We start from the raw sequence: 14,428 nt of genomic DNA on the forward strand, positions 1-14,428 counted from the left end.
GGTTTACAGTTGTGAGTATACAACTTGTTTATTCTTGTATTATTATTTATTAATCATTGTATGTATTTGTATTACAACTGAAAACCTAATTTTTTCCTCCCCAGTATATTGAATAGTTAATTTTCTCAATATTTTTTTTCACACTGTATGCAGCAAGTCTGGAGTCAAAACTAGGGATAGAGTCAAGTTTCATAAATAATTCTGAAGAGAGTTGAAAGTAGTATAGAAGGTAGTACAGAAGGTATGTCAGTAATTATGACTGTAAGTTGAGAAAATGTTGTTTTAACCTGATGGCTATTTTGTATAATTCTGAGAGTGAATGACCTATGACCATTTAGTGTAAATGTAATTAATAATGTAAACAATAAATGGACAATTTAGAAGTAATTATTTGAAAAGATCAGGTGGTTTCTCAAAGTATATCTTTACAACTCAGTAATTCTTCAAATCAAAAGTTCAATGCATCTGAAAGAGTAGATGAGTTTAATCCAAAAAACCAAAACCAACCAACCCAAACCAAAACAAAACAAACAAACAAACAAACAAAACCACACAAAAAAAATGAACAACCCTCCAGACCCTACAAAAGATAGCAGAACCTGGCATTTGGAGTTCCCAGTTAATAAGCATATACCATGAATTGCTGTGGCTCTTGTCCACAGAGCTGCAGTGAGCGACAACTAGGAAGGCATTTCCTTCTTATCAGACCAGAGACAATAGGAGATGTAATTACAGCATTTGGTTCGCTGTCCATGGAAATGAATTTTTACTTAGTGCTGTGCAGAGAAGCCTATTGTGTTAATTTGGAAACTTTTAAACAATGTACTTGGGGAAAATTTTTTGGAAAGAAACAAAGGATTACTCTCCTTGAATGTGACCTGGGGGGTTATGGCTCTTGTAGGATTATCAGTCTCACTATTTTGTGCTCCCCTGGAAATGAGTATCTTCTTTGCTCACCTTCATTCTAACTGATCTTAAACATTTAAGTCTATAATTTTTTTCACTAAGAAATCTAAAGGAGAGGCACACATTTCTGCTGTCTTGTAATAATATATAATATCTATGTATATTTATATTTATGTTGACATATTTATAACTAAATTTATAATTTATGTTTATATGAAGTATAATATGTAAATGTACTCATACACATATTTTTCTATCAACAACACCTGAGGGCCTATAAAGAAGCATTTTGATTACCCACCTGTGGTGTTTTAGTAAATGTTGAACAGCAGGTTTGGGGAGAAAAATAAAACTCTGCCTTGTAGCACTTGCCTGCTTCCATGGCTAACCATGACCTAATTCAAGCTACCCATGTTCTTTGCTACTAAACATGGCATAGAGAAAAAGGTGCCGGCTCTGGGCACCTTGCATCCCTATTTTTCAGAGGGTAAAACTGAAGCATACTGAAGTGATGTGACTTGTTAAAAAATAATAGAACTCATATTTTAAAAAGTCCTACTTGAACCCAGGTTATTTTATTTCTACAAGTATCTTTCTATCCATTAACTTGTGTGATTTCCTCATACCATAAACTTTTAGAGTGGAAGGATAGTACCTTTATGTTCTTGGCATCTCACTTCCATCCTCGTATATACTTATTCTTTTAGAATAAGTATGTCCCATGCAATATTATAAACAAAATGCAATAATTGAGAAATACACTAAAAATGTTATCATTTTTCTGAAATTCAGATTGAACTGGGTTTCCTGCATTGTATCTGGCAACACTTGCTGTACCTAGCTTAAGCAGTGTTTAAATGAAAATGACAAAGGCTATCCCATGCTGAGGGAAGACGGTGAACAAAAACATATAGAGAGAACAATGCCTTGTGCTCATAAAACCCCAAGGAAACTCACACGGCAGAAGAGAAATCTGTATGAAAGCTCTGAGAACAGGAGCTGTGTCTTATTCATTGCAGAACCAGCCCAGTGCCTAATTACCGTGGAGTGGGTGATCATAAACATTGTTCAGTGTTGAAATGCACAGTTGCTCTGTAGCAGAGAGAAATGTCTGGGGCTGTGGAGTGAGGCCAGACTGTGGGGGCCTTGGAGCTGGGAGGTACGGTTTTGGAGGAGGTGGAGCAAGGATCAGGATTGAGTGGAATTGATCAGATCTCAAATAGCTAGTTTACCCAGTTCAAGTACAACCCTTAAAGCATTCACACTTTCACACCCAGAAAACATCTGCTTTTTCTATTACTTCAGTAATCTTTGCTCATCTTCCCAGAGAAAGAATTAGAAAAAAAAATTAAGTTTTTAGAATAACAAAAGGATATGAAAAATGGTAAGAACATTTTTACCTACAGTTGTAGGATCATTTCACAGTGTTCCTTCCAAAAGTGACTAATAAACAAGATGGATGAGCTTATTTTGTCTTAGGCTTTGGATTTGCTTGAAAAATTGGTGAAACCTTCCGAAGAAGAGAAATAGGACATGCACATACGATTCTGAGCCCAGCCCTGTGTGTCGGTCCCTCAGACTGTTTTCTGGCCCAGCTCCAGGCGTCTGATCCCTGGGAGTGGCAGGGATCAGAGAAAACATGACGGAGGTCTTGTGAGTGCTGAGTGCATTGTTGGGTGCCAGCAGAGCATGAGGCATGACCACAGCTTTGGCAGTGACTGGCAGCTGGCATTGGTGCCCAGGATACTCCTAGCAGCCTGGATATGGCAGTCCTGGGTGTCAGCAGAGGCAGTTCACTGTTTGGTGGCAGCAGCAGCAACATTTCAAGGCAGTATAACTACTGGTTTGGGTATCCACAAATAGAGGAAGCATCATTACAGTTTGCTGGACCTGAAGATGAGGAAAACGAAAAAGACACAGTCACCAGGGCAACAGCTAAAGGGACAATTCACCAGGTACAGAGAAGCCTGAGCATCATATAGGGAAGGATGTGAGATAGGTTTGTGCTCTTGCAGAGAAGACTCTGTAAAAGGCAGAGGAAAAAATTTGATTTGTGTCATTCGAGCCCTGTCCACTGTTGGTCCTGCCCATCCTGGTGGGCTGTCATGTCCTGGTCACCGTGCACAGCAGGGATGGTTTAGCCTGTGCTGCTTATTGTATACATTCTAAATTATATGCATTGGGAAAAAAATCTCTGTTTAAATAAATGTGAGAATCCATGAGTTAAACAAAATAAACAGTTTTCTCAACTGTAAGACTTCTCAGAAGTTTAAAATGCTAAAGTATTCATTGTAAGTATCCAAGAGGCAGATTTAGAATTAGCATTTCCCAAACTTAATTGATCACTTTCATTTTCACTCCTGTGGTGCACCTCTGTAAGACCAGTGTTCCAAGGAACACTACTTCAGGGAAATGTTCTTTATACTCATGATGATATGCAAGTGTGGGTTTATTTGAACATCACTCCAGAAACACAGCCACTGGGTTTGTTTGTGTGAATCCTATATTGGTGACTATTTTAGTGAGCAGAGACTAGCATTATTTAATTGCACGCTTGCAGTTGTTTACCTCGTTTCTCCGAGGCCATTCTTTCATGAAAAGAACATCAGTGTACTTGCCATTGGAAAACACATTGTGTGTGCACACATTGGATCTGGGATTCCTCTTTCTGTGGGCTTGGCAGAAGTAGAAAGGGATCTTGAGGCTGCCCATACCCAGGGAACATCGAAACGTTCACTGATTGTTTATCATCTATCATGGTTTTACTGCTGGAGAAAGAATCTGGCTTTTTGCACTTTTAAGATATTAGTCTTCTCACCCTCTATTATTTCAAATGTAATGTACCGCATTTTGTTTTTTGTTTTTGTTTTTTGGTCTCAGTGCCTTTGGGGCTCAACAATAAAGATGATTTGTGAAATGTAACAACTGGTTTCTTCTCAAATAATAAGTAAATGCTTTAAACTTGACCTAACTGGCTATGTAGCTCTTTATCTTTTGAGATATAAAAAAATAAATATGAAGAAGATTCTAGCAAAAATACATCTTCATTTAGAATAACTCCTGTTAGTATATATGAAGTAAATAGAGATAAATACCTCAACCCCTCAATCGCATTCTCCCCTTCCAATCTCAGAGGTAACCACTGTCAGACACTCAGTGAGTACGCTTCCCTTTCACACTTTCCTGTACAAATGTGTATGCACAGCATCTATACATATACATAATACATATGTATGTATACACACACAAATCCTATATATAAATCGTACCGTATTTTTATGCATATTTGTTTTTAATAATTTATATAAATACATACTAGATTTAATTTGTTTTAATGACTATATACCATTTTATCTTGTATATTTATGTATTGCTTTGGGATATAAAGGTTGTTAATAGTCTTCTTTTCCCATATCGCTTTCATAAACTGTTCTTTTTTCATGGGTGTGAACTTCTATAAGAGTTTCTTAAGATCACATTTCCAGGATTGTTCTCACTGGGGGGTATATTTGCATTTTCCCGAGGTACTGCTGACTGCATCCCAAAATGGCTTTAACAGTTTTTATTCTCCATGGTCAAATATGAGGGTACTATTTCCTTTAAAATCTTGCCAAAACTTAAGTTTTAAAAACTTTGCTAGTGTGATGGAAGAAAGACCTCAGTTATTTTATTTTGTATTTCCCTGTTACAAAGAAAGAATTAGCATATTTTCTTTTTTTTTTTAATCCTCACTCGAGGACATTTTTCCATTTTTTGTACAGATAGAGTGGGAGGGAGAGAGAGGAAGAGAGAGAAAGAGAGAGAGAGAGAGAGAGAGAGAGACAGAGAGAGAGAGAGAGAGAAACATCCATGTGAAAGGGACACATCGAGTGGCTGCCACCCGCACAACCAAGCAGGGCCGGGGACAAACTGCAACCGAGGTACGTGCCCTTAGCGGGAACCGAACCTGGGTCTCTCCGGACCGCAGGCCGACGCTCTAACCGCTGAGCCAAACCGGCCAGGGCGAATTAGCATATTTTCACATTTGTATTTTGTGTTACTGGTTTGGGGGTTGCTTGTGTTTTATATTTTGCCCATTAGTTTGGACTTTTCTCATTGATTAGCTGACGTTCCTTATATAGTCAGGATATTACTTCTTTGATAGATAATACATTACAAAAATCTTCCATTCTTTTGGTAGTATTTTAACTTTATTATTAAAACTAAAGTTGTTTATTTAAAATTTAAAGTTAAATGTTCTTCATGTGTATTGCTTAATTCTATTATAAATACATTTTTCAAAATTTTAGAAATTTTTCATATTTAGATATTTAATGTACTTGGGACTGATTTTTGTTTATATTTTAAAATAGTAAATTTTCTATCCTGAGGACAGTCACTTTTGTTAATATAATTTATTACAAACTCTATATTTTTCTCATCAGTTCATGTGCCACATAAAATGTACCATGTTCTATATTTATGGGTCAGTTTCTGGGCTTTCTCTTCTAGTCCATGGATTTATTTGACAATTATGGTATCAACACTACCATCTTAATTAGTATAGCTTCACATTTAGTAGGCAAGAACCCTTTGTTTTTTAAAAAATTATTTTAGCTATTTTTTAACTTTCTATATGAAGTTTAGAATCAGTTTGAGCCATGAAAATGTCACTGCAATTTTATTGGAAGTTGCATTAAATTTTAGATCAGTTTTGAGAGAAGGTGTTTTTACTATGCTGAGTCCTTTCAGTCACCCAGGTCTTTATGACTTTCAAATAGTTTCATCATTTTATCCGAAATGGTCTCATACATTTTTTTGTCAGGATTTGTTATAGACAAAATAAATACTGCTTCTATAAATGGGATCTTTTTATGTTTGCTTTTTCTTAACCAGATATTTCTGGCATAAAGGAACACTATTAATTTTTCAAAATAATACCATTTACATATATTAAAACACACACACATAAAATAGCATTACATTATGTATAAATATACTCTGATTATATATATATGTGTGTATTTTATGTAACTGGCTACATGGGGGAAGATAGAGAAGAAGTTGGGTCTGAGATAAAAGGGGATAGATAATAAATAAAGCAAGTAAACCGACACTCTGTATCTCAATCTCTTGTGTTAATTGGAAATTGTGGTGATAAAAGATAGAATTACCAACAAGCCATTGTTGACAGAGTTAAGAATGAGAACACAACTGGGACATAGGCAGCTTCTCCAAGGTGGTAAGCTAGGGAGCTTCCCTTAGTAAAATCTTGACCACTGGTTATCTCTGTATTGTACTTATTTCCACAAGCAACATTGTAGTGGTTTGTTCTTTCCTGTTGACAGAAAGGGCTATTTCCACTTATCTTCTAGTTATGGGGAAGCCATATGTCCCTGAGGGGGTGGCCTTCTTGATGACTGGACTAATTGTAGGGAGTCCCTTCAGCCCCAGGATCAGAAGCAGCAAGGTGGATGCGAGCCAGATGTGGCTTTTTCTTGGCAATGTACAGAGAGTAAGTCTCATTTCCTCATAACTCCTTCAATTCTTCATGTAGAAAAAGAGAATATTTTCAATGAACATTGATTTTTCCTAACACTATTGGTTTTTGAGTATTGATCTTGTGTCTAGAAAACTTACTAAACTCTCTCACTGATTTTCATAATTTTTTCTTGGTGGAGGTTTTTTGGAGAAGAATCTAAATAGTGACAATGTTTGAAGTCTTTCTGTGATAGAGACCGGTATTTGTCCTCTAATATCCTTTATTTTTTCTTTGAGGACAGCCCTGAATTTTATCTGGGCGTATGGCTAACAGGATAAAGCCTACATTTCCCAGGCTCTTATAGTTTGTTGTGGCCATATGTTTAAGTTTTAATCATGGGGTATAACCCCCCCCCCCAAAAATATATATATATATATGCAACTTCAGGGAAGTCTATTTAAAGGGAAAATAAAGCCTTTTACCACCTCTTCCTGGTATGGAGTGCGGAAGTGATAGAGCCACAGTGCTGGAGCAGCTATACAGGACCATGTGGTGCAAACTATTATTGAAGATGCAGAGCAGTAAGAAAAAAGGATGTGGAGGGGAAACAAAACAAAAGAAAACTACTATCTTTTTGTTTTTGTTTTGTTTTTAGTTTTTATTTTTAATTTTATGTGTTTTTTTTTTTCTTTTGCTTTTTCCCCTCACCCAAGGACATTTTTGCATTTATCTTCAGATAGAGCTGGAGGGAGAGAGGGATAAAGAGAGAGAGAGAGAAACATTGATGTGAGAGAGACACATGCCCTTAGCGGGAACTGAATTCAGGACTCTCTGGTCCGCGGGCCAATGCTCTAACCGCTGAGCCAAACTGGCCAGGGCATTTTTTTTTTTTTTTAATCTTTATTGTTGAAAGTATTACAGATGCCCTCCCTCATTTTCCTCCTATTGACCCCTTCTTCCCCATCCCCACCTGCCTCCTGCTTTCCCCAAACTAATGTCTGTGTCCAGTGGTTATGCATATATGCATATAAGCTCTTTGATTTATCTTTACTATCTTGATTCTTTGGATTTTCTGTTACTGGCAACAAAACCTATTCCTTCCAATCCTTATACTTCTTTCCCCATATCTTGCTTCTGGTTTTGGCTATGCCCTTCAGCACACCATTTCATAGTTGGGTCAGCCTTAATGCACCCCTGAATTTAATGAGAATATATTTAATGAGAATTTAATGAGAATATATTTAAGGAATAATCATATGTATGATGTTTGTTATATGGCTTTACCAGTTCATCTTTATTAAGTTTAGGAAATGCCATTCTAATCTTTGTTTCCTAAGAATTTTAAGGTATCATGTACAGGGGTTAAATTTTTTAAATGCCTTTTTTTCCTCTTAGCATCTATTGAAGTAACCCCTATGTTTTTTTTTTTTTTTCTGCTTTAAACCATCAATGCAGTAAAATATGTTGATAAATATCCAGATGTGAAATTATCTTGTCATTCTTAGGATAAATTCCATATGGTAATGATGCATTTTTATTAAAAACATTACTTTAGATTCTAATTTTCTAACATTTTATTTAAGACATTATGCACATATATTCATTTTATATTTTTCTTCTGCTTTTTTCTAGTTATATTATCAAGATTAAGTTGATTTATAATGTAAGTTGTATAATTTTTCTTCAGGAACAATTTATATATGAGAGAGATCATTCATCCTTGGAAACTTGGTAAAATTAAACTATTAAGTTGTGGTTTTTTGTTTTTTTTTTCAGTGTAGAAGGAAATTTTTGAATATAACATCAATGTCCTTACTAAATATTGATCTATTTAGTTTCAGATAAGTATTCTCTGGCTCCCTGGTTCTCTGTCTAGATAGAGAGGTAGATAGGTAGACACATATAGGATATTTCTAACTCTAGAAAAATCTTTTATTTTTTCTTTATTTTTCAGATTTATCAGCTTTACTTTTATTGTGTATCTTAATGCTTTCTTAAAATGTCAGAAATATCTTTGTAATTATTTAAGTGGCTACATTTGAAATAAAATTATTATGTTGAATAATCATTATCCATTGGGAAAGGGACATTTGCTATATTGGGATTCTCCAATTTTCAGTTTAAAAGTTAAATGGCGATATTTCCTTGGAAGAAAATGTACTAAAAACTACAAAAAGAACATAGTGAAAATCTATAGTATAGTATGATGTGAATTGCTAAGCATTTTATGAGTAAAGAAGAAGCCCAAAGTTCATAGCATGGGTTGGGGTGACATATAATACTTTCTCAATCTTGTTCTTTCTCTGAACCATTCCCCAAAGTGGTTATTATCTACCTTCTTCAAGTTAAATCTTCAAGTTAACTTCAGTTTAACCAACATTTAAGGGATTGGTCCATCGGCTGTTGGAATGCCATGTCACATGGGCTACCCCAAACCCTTTACAGAGGTGCTATCAGAAGCTAATCAATATGAAAAAACATTTTAACCAATATTGTCACGGCAGTGTCCATCAGAGGGATCATGGAATTGACTTAGTCATGTGATGAGATATGGTGCTGGCTACAACCTTTTTTACATAACAAGTAAGAGGCACGGTACACTGGCCAGAGGGATGGTGTATTGACTGAAACACGGGCCAGGGTATTGCATGTTGACTCAGCCTCCCAAATGGTACTTCGTTGCCATGTTTTCTCCTTGCTCCCACTGTACATTTTTCAAAGACCAACTTGACTGGCCTAGATCAGATTAGGTTACTTTCCTGCTTAAAATCCTGCAATGCCCTGGCTGGTTCGCTTAGTGGTTAGAGCGTTGGCTGGCGGACCAATCAGTCGCGGATTTTATTCCAGTCAAAGGCACTTACCTTGGTTGCTATTTGTCCCCGGCCCTAGTTGATGTGTCTCTCTCACATTGATGTTTCTCTCTCTCTCTCCCCCCTCCCACTATATCTGAAGATAAGTAGAAAAATATCCTCGGGTGAGGATTAAAACTAAATAAATAAATAAAATCCTGCAACAACTTCACTCTGCATCCAGAAGAAAATCAGACTCTTTACCATAGCTAAAAAGACCCCAATACTTGGCTACTGCCTGCCTCACTGACCTCGGCCGTTCTGTGCTTCTCATCCACCATTCCTGCCACACTGACCTTCTTACTATTCTGAAAGGGTGGCAAGACCGTTCCCCTCAGGCCTTGTGTTCGCTGTTCCTGCTGCAGAGAGCGTACTTCAGAATTACTCTTCAGAGTGACTTATGCCTGGCTTCCTTCCTTAAATATGACCTATTCAGAGATATTTTCCCTCTTCCCTACAGAGGCCCCAGTTACTCTTTATCTCTTTCCTGTATGTGTGATGGAAAGACAGCAACAGACAGATTTGGGAGGTAAATTGTCTTTATTGGTGACAGTTATGGAATTTTTAGGAGACAAGCACAACCTGTTTTCAGATGTGTGTGGGTTTTTCAGGATCCCCGGGTTTACATGTGGGTAGGCAAAGTGAACAATGCCACCTCTGTAAATAGCGAGGGAGGTCTACCCTGACCCTTCATGACTTTCTTTTTAGTACTTCCAATTAGTTGAAATACTTCTTCCTTGGTTTTCTTTCTCATATATTGTCACTGCACACTAATGTGTAAGCTTTTTGGGGTCAGAGTGCCTTATTCATCACTGTAACTCATACACCCAGACTGTGCCTGAGATGTTCAATAGGTATTTGTTATTCACTGACTGACTGAACAACTCAGTCTCCACTACCTCCCAGTTCACTTACTCTTCCAAGAGTCATTTTGAGTTTTCAATCCAAATTTAAGTGATCTTTTCTTTGAAACCATATACCTACCCTCTAATGACCTTACATTCTTCCTGTATTCCATTTCTGTCAATTTCCTATCCACTTTACTAAAGAGTAAACTTATAAATGGCAAAGATAATGTCATACTGATCTTTATATCCCCTATTACATTTAGCACAATTCCTTAGACAACTTTATGATTGTGTATTGATTTACCAAGTGATAGTAGTACTAATTTTCTACTAATTTAGGCTTCTAAACTTTGAATCTTTGAGTTATATATTCCTACGTTAAGTGGCAGCAACAGTTTTTCCTTTTAAAACTATAATTGTTTCTGATCTGGCTTCATTCCTTATGTTTTCTTTGCCCAGACGTACTCAGAAATTACACACTGGCAGTTCACATTCTAAACGAAGCCTGCAGATATGTTTTATTTGGCTCTCACCATGTTGTAAAACTTTTGAATGAGCTGCTACCATTTAAAACTTAGATATCATTCAATGTTTTGGACTTCTGGCTTTCCTGTATAATAGGACAATCTGGAAGCCCCGAATTGACATAACCTCACGAGAGCAAATGCTGAAAATGCATGTGTTTTCTGGTTCTTCGTCTCTTCTGGTCTTGCCTCATTCATTTGCAGTATATGCTTAGACTCTTTACACACTGGGGTTTCAGATTTCAGCTATATCCTGTTTCTACAATGCTTATGTAATTTTAATTAGTGGAGATCTAATAGTTAGTCCCTAAGACCACCTGAAACCCCACCCAGCCCTATTTCACTCCAGAAGTATTTCCCTTATCTACCACACTTGACTATGTACAGACATATGTAAGATTTTGGAAGACGAGGAGGATTATATGACCCTCCCACAGAAGCTTCCATTTGTTCAGGAGCAGTGAGAAGAGGTGGAGTGGAATTCATATAGAAGCTAGGATGCTTGGTTTCTGTTATGACAGATTGCTTTGTGATCATTTGACCATTGGGGTTGTAGCTCCTCCTCTATAAAGCGGGAATGATGTGTTATGATTCCTAAGGTCCCTTCTAGTTCTTACCATCCTATAATTGTTTTTTTTTTTATTGTAAATGTTTTCTTTTTATGTTGATTTTAATTATTAATGCTGACATACATAGAGCTGCTGAGTCTCTGTTGATTTGACATTTGTTCACAGGGCAGAGTCTTTTCTGTGTTGTGTACACCTGTTCGATGCTTTCTAGGCACCCCGTGGACATAAAAGTGCTAAGTAAATTGAATGCTATTATTCAAATAACTCCCCCAAAGATTACGTTTGAGACAGTTGAGCTGTGTGATTACATTTCCTTGACATACACTTAGATTTCTAAATAAAAGGGGAGATTTCATGGCAATATGTAATTTGGCTTAAAAAAAGGTGGTGATGAATTATGCATGGTTCCATTCCTGTGTAGTTAGCATATCTTAGAACATAGATCACTTGGCCTGTGCTGAAGGGGGTTCTGGCCTTCCACTGAACTTAACCCATCTGAACTCCTCTTTGTAGCATTGGTTCAAGCCCACCCTCCCCCATGTGAACCCACGTCAGACAGGAGAGTGAGTGAGTGGTGTGCTTTTTATCACAAGCAGAGAAGCTAGCCACAGTACGGCCAGCACAAACCCTCCTTGCTTCTTAGGCAACTGTGTCCTTAACAAGAAATAAAGATGAGGCACTCCAGGCTGGGTATGACAGGAAATTCAAGATAGCTTCACACTTACTTCTTAATTAAAGAGACGGTCAGAGATGTTGTTTTCTAGCCAATGTTAGTGCGAAGTGATGTGTACCCAAATGTTAGACACACACACAAAATGTACTCTTAGTATTTAGTGTTAAGAGGTAGGATAAACAATTTGTGTATGACCTGAAAATGGATGCTAGAAGATATGTATATATATGTGTATATATATTTCACTGATGTGAGGCATGGAAATTAGTGCTCACCTACTATTTCTAAAAAAGTCTTTTAAAAGCTCTGGGGCTTGTTTTCTCTGAGAAAAATACTTGTAGCTATAATTAAGAAATCTCTTTAAATTGTGCTGATAATTATCCTAATTGGTAGGGAAATCTGATTGAATACTTCGGAGAGTAAATTGCCCCCACTGAGTTTAGAAGCTGAAGTGGGTAAATAGGTTTTCAAAAATAAAGACCCTGCTATCTTTAAGTAGGTCACATTTAGAAGCGCTTTTTGTGTGTCTGTTTATCTTAATTTGGGCAATGTGGTGGCCTTGCAATATTTATATCCAGGACTAAAATAGGATCTAAAATATAGTGCAGTTGAGTTGCTTGAGGTGCTTTGAGATGAAAAGTCCTCACTGTCAAGACCCAGACAGTGAAAGCGCTGGAGAGTCAGTTCCCCGACATCGACTGATCGAACAGTCGGATGCAGGACTCAAGCATGGGTCCATTCTGATTTTCATGAGATGAGTGGTTTTCCCAATGTTTCACAGGAACAACTGCCGTGGTCTTTAAAATGCATGTGATAAGCATATCTAGGAAAAGGACCTGGGATTATTTTCTTAAAACATGTTCCTTTGGTGACTACTTTTAATTCATTTCAAATGTAACATCATCATTGCACTAATTTGATCAAACAGTGCAGATTTCAAGCAGCAGAAAAGAAGGCAAATTAAAGAACATTTGAACCCCCCCCCCAAAAAAAAAAGTAGATTATTTTTCTGGAGAGTAGTAGAAAAGTAAGTAAAAAATGGATGACCTCGCCCTGGCTGGTTTGGCTCAGCGGTTAGAGCGTCGGCCTGCATTCCAGAGAGAGCCAGGTTAGGTTCCCGCTAAGGGCATGTACCTCGGTTGTGGTTTGTCCCCGGCCCCGGTTAGGGTCATACAGGAAGCAGCCACTCGATGTGTCCTTTCACATCGATGTTTCTCTCTCTGTCTCTCTTCCTCTCTCTCCCTGCCACTCTACTTGAACAAAATGGAAAAATGTCCTTGAGAGAGGATTAAAAAAAATGGATGACCTCAAAGCATTTACATTTGCCTTTGGAAGATGTCTTGACCATATTTTCGGCAGCAGATTTACCATCATAACTTAATTTTGCTTAGGATAATAATAAATAGGTTTTCATTTCCAAACACACACCCAAAAATGTGTGTGGGTGGAGAAGAAATAGCTTCCCACATTGTAGCGGAATGACAAAGGAAAGCTAGTTTGGGGATTTGAAGTTTGCCAGGGAAAAATTACAAAGTGTATGATCCAATATAGATAATTAGGGGGCTAATTGTTTATAAACACTCTCTATAACATATAAATTACTACAAAAGCATAGTGTCTCCTGGCAAAAATGTATAACTTTTGTAGTATCTGGAATTCAATAAATCCATAGGAACACATATTTTTTCATGTGGGTAGTCACTTTATAACTATAAGCCCTGAATTACATGCTATGCACCTTGCAGCTGGGAAGGAAGGGTGCTGTGGACATGGGGGACAATCTGTACTTTTTATGACTATTATTTTTCAAACTCTTCATCTGATTTTCTACTCAAAGATTACAATCACTTAAACTATACCCATCTATCAAAGCAAAATAATCAAAATGACAACATTTAGAAACTTGGGAAGGAAAAAAGTGAAGAAGACATTGGTCCCATTTTCCTTCTATTAATACTTGCTTTACATTTTATACAGAGCTTTACAATATGTGTTGATACACACGAACCCATGTGAGTGAACTTAGCCCAATTCTGAGTGGGCAGGAGGTGACCCCATCCCCTGAAGATAATCTTCATGGATAATGGACAAGAAGCCTGAGCCGAGGAGTGATGAAGTGACTCTCAAAGGTAAAGAGCAATCCTAGAATCTAACATCTTCCAACTCTGAAACCAGTGCTCTTTGTAGTGCTTAAAAAAAAACAAAACAAAACAGAAAACAAAAAAGGAACACCAAAACAAGAGTTCTTTCTATTAACTTGCTAACTAACTAACCATAGGGATGTCATATGTTTCCATTTTGTTTCTTCTGTGGCTGCTCTAGGCCAGGAATGTGATTTCTAGCCATGTAGCCATATAATGACATTTCATGAATAAACTGATATTTATGAGATTGATTATAAATGAATATACAGAGATATTGAAAATCTATCTGGAGGCTCAATCAAAGCAAATGTAGTTTGAGAGGCTCTGATGAGAGTAAAATAAGAGCATGGGATAGCCTTGGGGTTTTCATGTCCAAGAAATACTCAGGATTTCTAGACTGACTTGCTGTAGGACTGTTTCTTTTTTTAATTTTTTTAAATTGATTTTAGAGAGA

Source organism: Molossus molossus, unplaced genomic scaffold, assembly GCF_014108415.1.
Source record: "Molossus molossus isolate mMolMol1 unplaced genomic scaffold, mMolMol1.p scaffold_m16_p_11, whole genome shotgun sequence".
Taxonomy (NCBI): domain Eukaryota; kingdom Metazoa; phylum Chordata; class Mammalia; order Chiroptera; family Molossidae; genus Molossus; species Molossus molossus.